Source organism: Atta cephalotes, assembly GCF_000143395.1.
Source record: "Atta cephalotes unplaced genomic scaffold scaffold00071, whole genome shotgun sequence".
Classification (NCBI taxonomy): Eukaryota; Metazoa; Arthropoda; class Insecta; order Hymenoptera; family Formicidae; genus Atta; species Atta cephalotes.
This window is the reverse complement of record NW_012130135.1, coordinates 347,526-360,248: the sequence shown is the minus strand read 5'-3', so window position 1 is coordinate 360,248 and position 12,723 is coordinate 347,526.

Genomic DNA, 12,723 nt, shown 5'->3' with positions numbered 1-12,723 from the left:
TAAGCGATATCGTAGCAGATTCTATCGACACTGCTATTAGAGACATTACCGATAATAATAGTAAATATAACACATTTGTATTGTACAGTATGTTTTATTATTTAACATATATATAGTAAGTAAAACATTATAATATGTATAATATGATTATAATATGTATAATATGTATGCTATATAATATGTATGTATAATGTTATTGTATTATACAGTACAATATATATTTATATTTTTTATAATAAATGTAAGTTTTACAACACATTGTCTTTATTTACGAATTGTCAAATCCTATTTCACATTACCTCGTTCTCCTTGCCAACACCTTTTCAACGAGATGCACATCGGAATTAGACGCTATACAATTCGTATTCATAATCCTCCAGCGATAGGCTCTCCGCGAAAATTCCAGAAGATTCTTCCAGAAGATACATCAATGCATTAGTTTGTTGCATTTTGATTATTTTAAATACCTCCTTGCTCCAATTCGCGTATACCCTTTATCAAAGAGCTGACTTGAATTTGCTCATGCGTACCGAATAATCAACTTTGAATCGCGCGTGCGGCAATTTTTACGCGATTGTAAACCGTGGTTAAGAGTCTGTCCATGATCGCGGAGGTAACGTTGACCGGACGCATATCAATAGTTCGATATGCGCGTTGTAATTTAATTGCGAGATACAGCAGAATGTCGATCCATTTATAATTTCCATTGTTCGTAAATTGTTTGCACATGTCATTTTTCAATGTATAGTTGAACTGTTCGACGACCAAGGCCTTTATTACGGAATAGAATAATAATTGATGTGCTTCTTTAAGAGTTTCTGCGCATCTGAATTGTAAAATTCCTTTCCTCTTTCACTATGCAAATTTTTCGTACATCTTCCATTATCTCGAATTATTTTTGCGATCACCTTCGTCACCGTTCCCACTTTTAGCTTTAAGCGGCTCGGCCATGCATGCTTACTCAATACATCGATAACGGTGAGAATGTAGTAATAAACTGCGAGAACTCGAAAATTGCTTAGATCTATTGTGGACAGATTATCTGAATATATACGAGCAAATTCGGAAGTACAACGATACCGTCGGTGCCTGAAACATCACAATTGGCTGAGTTGTCAAATGCATATCGACGGTCTGACGCCTTTGGTAATAATTATAACAAATATCGTCGAAAGTTATTAAATTGTGCGATAAACGCGCTTCTTATCGAACTATATATCCGGATATCAATCTTACGATCCAAGAATGCGTTTAGAGAAGCGATTGGCTAGAAGTAATCAAGATATTAATTCATTGGATGCTGCGTGTCGCAAGGACGACATGAAGTATTCGCATAGCAACGATCTCAATAAACGATACGGGACTGACAATATATAATACGCCAAAAAGGCTCGGAACGCATTACTGTGAAAGATTCGACTCTCAGAGAAAGAGAGAGAGAAAGAGAGAGAGAGAGAGAGAGAGAGAGAAAGCCACAATTTGGACAACTATGAAGGCTAAAATGACGATTGATACGGGCTTGAAAATAACATAGAAGAAACGCAAGCGGATTCCGATGGCGAAACGTGACGGAGTCCTGCCTGTTCTATCGGTGCCACTATTCGGCATTTTTGGGACATTGGTCGATGGCGCGACGGCAAAAAAAGGCAATAATAATAACAAAGCGGCGCAGCATCAGCTGAAAGAATTGCAACGTCATAATCGCATCATGAAAAACCGCGGCGTTTATCTCACTCCCTACAACCGTAGACAAGATATCGCGTAGAAAAAAAACTGTCGATGAAATATTAAATGCCGAAGTGAGTAACTACCGACGCAGCTGCAACAACTTGCAAATTGTATGCGCATTCAGTATTTTAGAAGTATCTTTATGTGTACTATTGGGTTGTCCGAAAAGTTCGTGCCGATTTTGAAGGAAAACTGAAACGCAGAAGATTTAAATTTTAGTATACATTTATTTAATTATATAGATGCCATTCTGTTCTACAACCTTTCTCCATTTTTCAGGCAACTTGAAAATTCCGTCCTTCTAGAATCTCTCAGGTTTTTCAGCGAAAAACTTTTCTAAGTGATTTTTTTATCTCGACCAAAGAGTTGAAGCATTTTCCATTAAGGGAATTTTGTAATGAAATCGAAATAGGTGGAAATCAGAGGGCGCAAGGTTTGGTGAATGTGGTGGATAGGATAGAACATCCCAACCGATCTCCAACAACTTTTGTCGAGTTATCAAAGACACATGAGACCGTGCATTATCTTAATGAAATACGACGCCCTTCCGATTCACTATTTCTGGACGTTTTTGTTCAATTGCTGTCTTCAATTCGTCTAATTGGGAACAATACTTCTCTGAATTTATCGTCTCGTTGTTTGGTAAAAGCTCATAATACAGGATCCCTTTCCAATCCCAGACACAGAGCATGACCTTCTTTGGATGAAGACCGGTTTTTGGGGTGGCTAAAGATAGTTCATTCCGCTTTCCCCAAGATCTTTTTCGCTCAACATTATTGTAAATGATCCATTTTTCATCCCCCGTCACTACTTGCTTCAAAAATGGTGTCTCCTCGTTGCGTTTATAGAGCGAGTCGCAAATGGAAATGCGATCCATCAGATTTTTCTCCGTTAAATCATGGGGAATACATCAAAACGATTTATGTAGCCAAGCTTCACAAAATGATCGTGGATGATGGATTTTAACATATTCAACATTTCTGCTAATTTACGTGTTGTATAGCGTGGATTATTCTCGATCAGTGTTTTAATCTGATCTTCATTTGTAATGGAAGGTCTACCCGGACGTTCTTGATCTTCAAGGTTGAAATCACCAGCTTTAAACCACTTCCGCACAGTTCTTTCAGCTACAGCACCTTCGCCATAAACAGCATATCTTGTTTGCCGCTTGTATGGCATTTTTGCCTTTCCGGTAAAAAGAAAAGCATTAAATGCTTAAAATGCACTTTGTTTTCTTCCATATTCAAAGACGTATAAAATTGACAAAAATTAACATATCGCAACCAAATTTTTTTCCAAGTATGCCTGAAGTACCGTCTTTTACGATATGTACGTATATGTACATATCATTTGTTTTCAATCGTTCTGATATATTCAGACCTGTCCTTACGCCACCTACTAAAAATCGGCACGAACTTTCCGGACAACCCAATACATTACCGAGGAGTATGTCAAAATGAGAGCGGTATCATAAATCTATACAATGCCGATACGCATTAGATGATGTATGCGAAAAAGGGGAATCGCATCATATACTTTAACAGTTTCGGCAATCTTCGAAAGAACTTAAACGGTTTTTGGCAAACAGTGTAATCGAGTACAATCGTACATCTCATCAGCATTACAGTTAGAACAATTGCGGGTAGCTTTATCTACAGTTTTCTACCGGTTAATAAACAATTTAAGGACCGACACTGCGCCGTTTCAATTTGAAACATATTGTTGACGTTTATGTTGACCGGCAAGAATAGCGTCCTCGCTGTGAGCTACTTTCCAGCGGTAGATTTGGGACAATTACGAGCTCAGTCTGACGGACTTTGAAGAAAAGTACTATACTCTAACCAATGTAAATTCGACAAACAACAAATTTTACTATGACAACGAGAAAATTCCCGAAGGATCGTACGAACGCGATGTAGAGTAATGAAACGCGAAATTTACGTTCTCGAAGGCAAGGAGGAAGAGTTCCCACTAGTTATTCGCGTCAACAATACGATGAGAAGCGAAATGCGTCTGTCGAATAAATTTTACAAAACTTCGCAACATGAGCTCGCTGTTGAGATTTTCGTCGAATCGTGTGTTGGAGCCGCAACAATGGTACGAATTAGACGTGATAAATATCAATGTGAATACGTATTCAGTGCAATGTGACCGCGGATGCATACAGCAACGACAAGTTCGTGTACACGATATAAGAGTTTTCATCAAGCGTACCGCCATAAGATATTGGAAAGCCTGACATAGATTATTTACCTTCCGATCATCGTACGGAGTATTATGGATCTGACGATTCGCGTGGTGGATCAAGATAATCGATTGATTTTTGCAAAGAAAAATAGATCACTATTGCATGTACAGTTAACATGAGATGTTTGTATTGAACGAACAGCCAAAACAGACGAGAGATACACTTTTTACTAGAAAGACTATACCTGGAAAGAAACTCACAATTGCATTTTTAAAATCGTTGGATTTCATCGTACGAAAGGGCTGATATTCTGAATATTACTAATGAGCCGATCTTTGACAATCATGAGATTCACACGTACAATTCGTACGTCAATATTACGTGGACATAGCAATGAGATATGGATACTACCCATGCAACAGCAAGATTTGTACACGTTGTCGTGACAATTTTCTCTATATCGAAGAAAGATTGATAGTGAAGAAAGAAAATGATCAAATGTTAACGACGTTTAAAAATAATTACGTTCATGTTTGATGAAATTCGATATAAACTCATGATATGAAGATCGTAACAGAAACTTCGGAATTATCAATATTATCAAGAACTATGTGTCGATGACGTACGACAAAGCTTTGATTCCCTTGAATGCAAAATGGAACTCTAGATCCGACATGGAGGAAGGATGCTTTAATTTTTACTTACCGCTCAACATATTGAGCTTTTGAGGATTACAAACGTGTGATCATTAACGCTCGCCACGAATTGATTTTGATATGATCGCGCAACGATTACAATTGTTTGGAAATTCTGTGATAAAACCTGAGATAGAATTATTTTAAAGTGCAGTGGCGGATACCTCACGTTATGTTAAACAAAATTAACAAATTAGCAATGCTGCATTGGAAAGCGGTCATTGTCTGAACATGAGTTTTCGCTCGTTAGATCTGTACGAGTATCCTTTGTTATAGATTACGACCAAGAGTAGTAAAGCTACACCGATTCTAACTCACTGCGTGTTAGTGCGTGTACGATGTGTGCGTCCGTGCGTGCATGTGTGTGTGTGTGTGAGGGAGTCAGGGAGGGGAAAGTGCCTCAGATGTTGGGAAAAGGGAAGCGCGTCAGAGATCCATGATAAAGGGGAAGGATTCGTTCCTTTCTCTCTCTCTCTCTCTCTCTCTCTCTCTCTCTCTCTCTCTCTCACCTGTTGTGTTCTCTCTTTAACTTATTGTCCTCTTTTTAATCTATTCCTCTTTCTTACCCATTCTCTTTCTTACCCATTGTAGGATGCAGTTTTCTCTCTTTCACTCATTGCAGTCCTATATTTGTTATTTGCGTTCTCTCTTTCTACCGTTACACTCCCTCCCACGTTGTCTTTTCTTCTTGCACGCAATTTAATTAAATAGATATGAATATAAATATTTTATGAATTTTTAATACAACTTAGTAACTAATTATAATAATATCTTTTTTAGTAATGTAACACAAAAATGATCAAGCGCGCTTTCTTATTGACTAATTCAATACATATTGAATACTTATTGAATCGCACAATTGAATAGCTATTATTAATTAATTCTTAATTATAGGGAAAGAAGGAAAGAAATCAAAATATATTTTTTTTAAATTTCATGTTTTATTTTTAATTTGATATATTTCTTTTTGGCATTGCGATCATCAGTTGTATATTTTAAATACATTTTATAACGCACAATTCATAACATGTTTTACACATTGTATACTATTAGTGATCTAGATTATGTAAAGAATCTGTATCTTCGTAATCAGCATCCAAAGTCTCAATAGCCATTCGCGTTTTTCACGTTCTTTAATGTATACGAGAGGCTACGTATGTATGCATGTATGTACAAGATGTTGCATCATCATATATAGGTCAGTATGACGGGTTGCCCATTCGAAACAGAGCATAAGGTAGCTCAAACTTGCGTAGATTTCGGCATACAATCAATGACACCTTTTTTTCTAATACAGTTCGTAGCACATCAAATTGTGATGTATTTATGACGAATTTCCGTAGAAATAGAATATTATTATAAAACAGAAGCCGAAGTTACAAGATATAGGTATAAAAATAAATTTTATCATAAAAACATGTTTTCCTCCTTATAAGAAAAATTCGATCATAGTCGATCATAATTATGTAATATAAGTTAATTACTTGAATTATTTTTACAGAGAATGAAAGTCAGAAATAAATCCTTGTTTAACTTATAGGTTAAACAAAGACATCTATTGTATAAGTACAGACTAAGCGCACGGTATAAATTAAGCCATTGAAAAAGAGAAGTTTAAATTTTTTTAACTTTAGAAACCGTTCAAATGTTAATTCATCATGAGACGACAGTCACAAGTTTTTAATTTATTAATATTCGAACCATTTTTATTTCAAAAACCTCGCAATCAATTACTTTTGTTCCAGGTTGATATAAATAACATTCTAATGATAAACATCCTAATGATAATTTTTTAAGGAGAATTCTATGGACAGATGAATACACTTTCCGCATGAGAAACGCATAAATCAACATAATGACTGGGAGTACAAATAAGTTTCCGCCGTTTTTTATCAAAAATTAAGCATTTATTGTGAAAGAACGGTACATAATGTTTTATTCAAAATAATGGCTATCGCTAGCCACTACTTTTTCTCATCTTTCTGGTAGCATGTGGATACCGCGTCGGAAGAACGCTTCATCTTTTGACTATCCAATCATCGATACAATTTTTGGTATCTTCATATGATGTGAAATGCTGCTCAGACAGGCCATGCGTCATCGGAACAAGTGGTAGTCGGAAGGAGCAATGTCTGGAGAATACGGCGCGTGAGATAGAACTTCTCATTTGAGTGTTTTTAAGTAGATTTTGACCGGCGCCGCAATATGTGGTCGAGCATTATCATGTAGGAGAATAATTTTGTCATGCCTAGAGTAGTAGTGGGCGCGTTTTTCCTTGAGTGTTCGACTCAATCTCATCAATTGTGTTCGGTAGAGGGCCCCAGTAATGGTCTCGTTCGGTTTGAGCAACTCATAATACACGACATCATGCTGATCCCACCAAATACACAACATGAATGTATCGTGCAACGGACGCGACATGAGTTTTCTTCCATGAATATTCGGCTTAGCTGTTGATGTTGAAGCATGGCCAGATGGTCTCCATGATTTCCTTTTCTTTGGGTTATCATAGTGGATCCATTTTTCATCACCAGTGACTATACAATGCAAAAATGCGAAAAAATTTCGTTTATACCTGACAAACAGCATTTCACATGTGAAAAATCGGCGTTCAACGTTTCTCGGCTTCAATTCATATGGAACCCAATTCCCTTGCTTTTAAATCATCCCAATTCCCAATGATTTCAAACGATATGAAATTGTTTGTTGAGTCACTCCTAATGTAAGTGCAAGTTCTTTTTGCGTTTGGCACGAATCTTCATTCCAATAATGCTTCCAATTCCGCGTCTTCGTACGCTTTCGGCCTTCCGCTACGTTCTTTGTTCTTCTTCGACATCAAATTCATCGTTCTTAAAATTTTGAACCACTCACGACAACTTCTCTCACTTAAGGCAGCATCACCATATGCTTCTACAAACAATCTATGAGCCTCAGCTACAGATTTATTCAAATTGAAGAAATAAATCAAAAGTTCCCGCAAATGACGCTTATTCGGCTCAAAACTCGACATTTTCATATAAAAAAAAAATATGTGATGCTGATACAAAATCGCTAATATTTCAAGGTTATAGTGTTGCCAGATGTCCAATCTTACGATATATCGTTTTACATCAAATAATTTTAACTATTAGTGTAGTATTAGTTTATTAGTGGCGTCATCTTTTGCAAACGGCGGAAACTTATTTGTACTCCCAATAAATCATATATTTTATTATATATTCTTTGTATTTTATATATTATATAAACGTAATAAATATATTATATCATATAATATATTTTATCTTATTAATATTATATTTTATCTTGTTAATATTATATTGTTCCGTCCAGCTGACTCCCATGATTCTTTTCTTTCGTAGAGATCTGGAATTCGTTGAAATAAAAAGACAGCTGCGAATAACGCATAAGTTGAGCGTTATAGTCTAGAGAAGACTAAAAATTTTCTTTTCGCACACTAAAAATTAAAACGAAGAATCCAGTATCTCCTCCTAAATGTCGCTCCGAGATAAACTAAAAATCGATGCACGTGTACGAGCGGGACTAAAAGGACACCAAGTTTGTGCTTCTCAGACACTGCGGCTAAAATAATAATAAATATATCATTGGAAGCGTAAGACCGGCGCCAAGATACTTTTTAACAGTCAAGTTGTGGACGATTCTCACGAATCCGTAATCAATTTTAAGAAATGATACACGACGTTCAGGGGTAGATTCTGGGTGATCTCATGCCGACGCTGCACGTGTGCTTTCTTGACGCACTGTACGTGCGTTTTCCCATAAATATTAAGATTATAAAATTAAGGATGACACTTCCACACGCTACAGATTCTGGTCAATGTCCTTTTCTACTCTTGACAATTAGAAAGAAGGAAATAAATCTCCATTACATAAAATAACGAACTTATTCACAAATCAGTGCGCTGTTAATCAAGGCAGATTACTATAAAAACCCCGGTTCGACGGGACTCACCGCCTTTTTTCCTAATTTCTCTCTGAGGACGGACATAGAGTCCAAAGTTCTTATTTTCTTACCCGGCTAAATTTAAAACTCAGAATTTAGAAACATTGCGGGAGAAATTCTATCGATCTCGCATACTTGACCAGCGAGACTAAAGATTTAGAGTTAGTGCTGAAGAAACATCATCAATCTCCCACATCCTAGCCGGAGGACCCCGATGAGCATCTCTGTAATAAATCGGTATATCTCTATTTTCTAGTCCCTCTCGCTTTTTCTTTCGGTAATTCATTTCAATATTTCATTTCAACATTTTGTTTTTTTTTATTATTCATTTATTTTTATTTTATTTTTTGTTCTTTTCTTTTTTTCTTTCTCCCTTTTGAATTTCCATGTACAAGAAAATAAAAACTTTACAATCCGTTCACGCTATAATTTTAATCTGTCGCCATCGCCTCACGATAATTGCTCGCCCCTGTCGACCGGTCGCTCGTGTCCGCTCGTTAATATTATCATTGTCCGAAAAAAATCAGACCGAACTCTCTCAGATCTATTTACCAAAATCTCACTTTCTTTTTATTTCCTCGATATCCTATTCGTAATTTCTCCCTTCACACGATACTTTCACACACGCACATAAAACATACCTAACCAAGACAAAATAAACCAAACAAATCGTGTAACAAAAATATATTGCTAAATATTTCTTTTATTATATTATTATTAAATTTAACCCTCGTTAGTTAATTTAAAAAAATCTCTCCTCCTTCATTGTAAGCTCTCCTGCGGTTGCACTTCACCCTCTCCCCGGTCACTTGAATTAAGTCCTATGATCGAAAGCCAGAGCATACGGACGCACCGGCACATCTGGCGTTAAAGTGTGCTCTCTCGGCACACTAACCCAGTTTGGGCCCTTTAAAAGTACGTCCGACTCATGTTTAGCAGAGCACGAGTTGAGGTTTCCACTTCCTCTGTTCGATCTCCGGTTCATTAGAGTCATCACGAAGCGAAGTGCCTCCCGATTCAGTTTTTCATAGTTCCTTTGCGAAGCCTGAACACGACCAAATCGTTTAATAATTCGATTCCTGTTGCGTTCACCCCTTCAGTTCCATGCGGAGCTTGGACGTAACAGAACTTGAAAAATTGAGGACTCGTCCGGGATGAGAAAGTGCAATCTTGGGAAGCAGAAATGAATACGAGGAATTTAGATGATAAATCAGAAATAGAGAATTTCTACAAGACTGCGATAGAAAATTTGAGTAAAATAAAATCAAGTACACAAAACACACTACCAACTTCTCCTATCAGACATTCTGGATCCAAATCCGAAACGATAGAATTTCTATTTACTGAATCGGGAATTGAATAGTTCTGAAATCCTTGTACCTAGCGATTGGTATCTGGTGACCCCGAAGTCGTCACCATTCAAGCCGCGCGTGCATTCAGTAATATTATTCTCGAAAATAAGTCTAACGATGGCAATAATCTGTTAGCTACGCTAAAATTCGCTGTCGAAAGGATGACCTTCTTTTTGGGCACGTAATTATTGGACACCGCACGATTGAACACGCACCCCACAGTTGGACATCGCATTATTGGAAACCGCAATATTGGACACTGCATTATTGGACACATGATTTTATATCATACGTCTTTAAAAAATTTGTCATTCGATGTATAAATTATCCATATTTAAGGTAAGGCCTTCCTAATGTGTACATACATGCGTACGTATACATATCTAAATGCGTTATGACTCACCAATCAACTTATAGCTTTTTTTATCAGGTCAATGATTTCTATTTATAACTCATATGTTTATTTCATACATTGACGCATTTATGAAGATTTTAAAAAGTTTTTTAAAAAGTTTTAGATTCATCATGCATATTTAACAACGTTTACTTAGGCTGCGTCCCTATGGAGAAAGAAACAGCGGAACGGAACATATTGACAGAAAAGATATAGGATGAGACTTCTTTCTCCATGGAGACACAATCTTATCACATCGTACATATACATTTAGAGGCATTGCTTTCTTTTATCGTTTGATGTTTTTTTATCGGTATGCGTCTACTTGTATTAAAATACGTACGTTGTTATATATATTTTACTATAAAGTACATCGAGAAAATTATAAAAGAGCAACAAGTACATGTGGTATTTTGAAGGTTATATAATCTATCATGCAATCGACAATGCGATTCATTAACGGCTGATGTTATCTACTAAGCCAATATTATATGCGTCCATTTTTTGCCATATGATAAATTTTTCAATTCTGTTGATTAGCTATAGGACAAAGAAGTCCGAAATCCTCTCTGTCTTGCAACCAATTAATATACTTGAAAATCATCGTTCGACAAAAAAAAACGTATGTAATATTGGCCTAATATATTGTACGTATCAGCCATTAATGAATCGCATTGTCGATTGACTCTTTTTACACCGTTAAATCGATTAGTATGTATCAAATTGTGTATCAAATTGACACGGATTAAATATTTGATACATCCTTATTTACACCGATCTGCTTCAAAATAGGTCAGGTTAAGTGACATCTGTGATATCTGTACTGCTTTTTCAAGATGTAAAACTTCTAATTCTAACTTGAATTTAAAAGCAGTGGTGAATTTTAATATACGATTCAAAACGAACCAAGCGTTTACAGCATGCTAAGATTCTTTCATTAATCATTCAATATCATTTGGTACGCGTATCAGCTTGATTTGATACTCGTGATTCAGAAGTATCAGATCAAAATAATCCGCCAGCATTTATATCAAGTGAATCAAGTGATTTAGTGTAAATATGGTACCTAGACTACATTCCAAAACATCTTTCGAGGAAAATTTTATTATAGTATGCTATATTTTTATTTTTTATTAATATACTATAATTTTACTGTACTATATATTTTGAATAAAATAAAAATTTTCCTCGGAAAGGACGTTTTGAAACGCAGCCTTAATACACGTATTAAGTGCTCGGTATAATTAGATTATACTAGGTCATTGTGTGACAGATTATCTAACCTTCAAAATACCACATGTAACGCTTTATGATATGTTTTCACTGAGCGCGTCGCATCGTCGAAGGAGAGAAAGAGAGAGGTTGTGTATATAAATATGGGTTGTTCAAAAAGTCATTGTTTTTTCCAATAGATGGCGTTGTCCACGTTTATTTGTATGCGAGCGTGACATGAATGTCAAATGTTTACGCGCATTTTGTTGTTGACACTCAATCTAAAAACCAAAAAAAAAGTTGACACGATTCGGTTGAGTTTTATGCTTGCAATTGTGGTTCGGAGAACCACACGGAGAATTTTGAAGAGCATATTTGCCATATCCTGTTTTATTACTTCAAAAAAGGGAAGAAAATAATTGAAGCAAGGAAAAAGTTGCGCCGAGTTTACGGCAGAAATGTCGTCAAATAACGCCAGAATTGGTTCGCCCGATTCCGTGATTTTTCAATCAAAAACGCTTATCGCTCCAGTAGGCCTTCCAAAATTGATGACGATGAAATGAAAGCATTGGTGCAAGCAAATAAGCATTCAATGGTTCGGGAGCTTGCTACCACTTTAAAAGTGTCCGTTGGAAGTGTTCACAGCATTTGAAATCACTAAGCTTCGTAAAGAAGCTCGATGTTTGGGGTACCGCATGAGTTGAAAGAAATTCATGTGACGAATCGCATGAGCGTCTGCAATCAATTCATCAAACGAGAAGAAAACGATCCGTTCTTGAAACATATGATCACGGGCGATGAAAAATGACTTGTTTACAACAATGTCAGCTGAAAAAGAAATTGGAGTAGGTGAAGCAAAGCCGGAAAGGCAAGCAAAGACGGAGATCCATCAAAAGAAGGTAATGCTGTCAATGTGGTGGGATTGGACCAGTCTTCTATGAGCTACTTCCAAAGAACAAAACGATTAATTCCGATGTCTACTGTGAGCAGCTGCAGAAATTAAGTGATGCCATCGCACAGAAACGAACTAATCGTAAGGGTGTGGTGTTTCACCACGACAATGCGAGACCACACACAAGTTTGGTCACTTGGCAAAAATTGTTGCAACATGGTTGGGATGTTATCACATCCACCGTAGCCCAGACCTTGCACCATCAGACTTCCATCTCTTTCGCTCCTTGCAAAATTCCTTG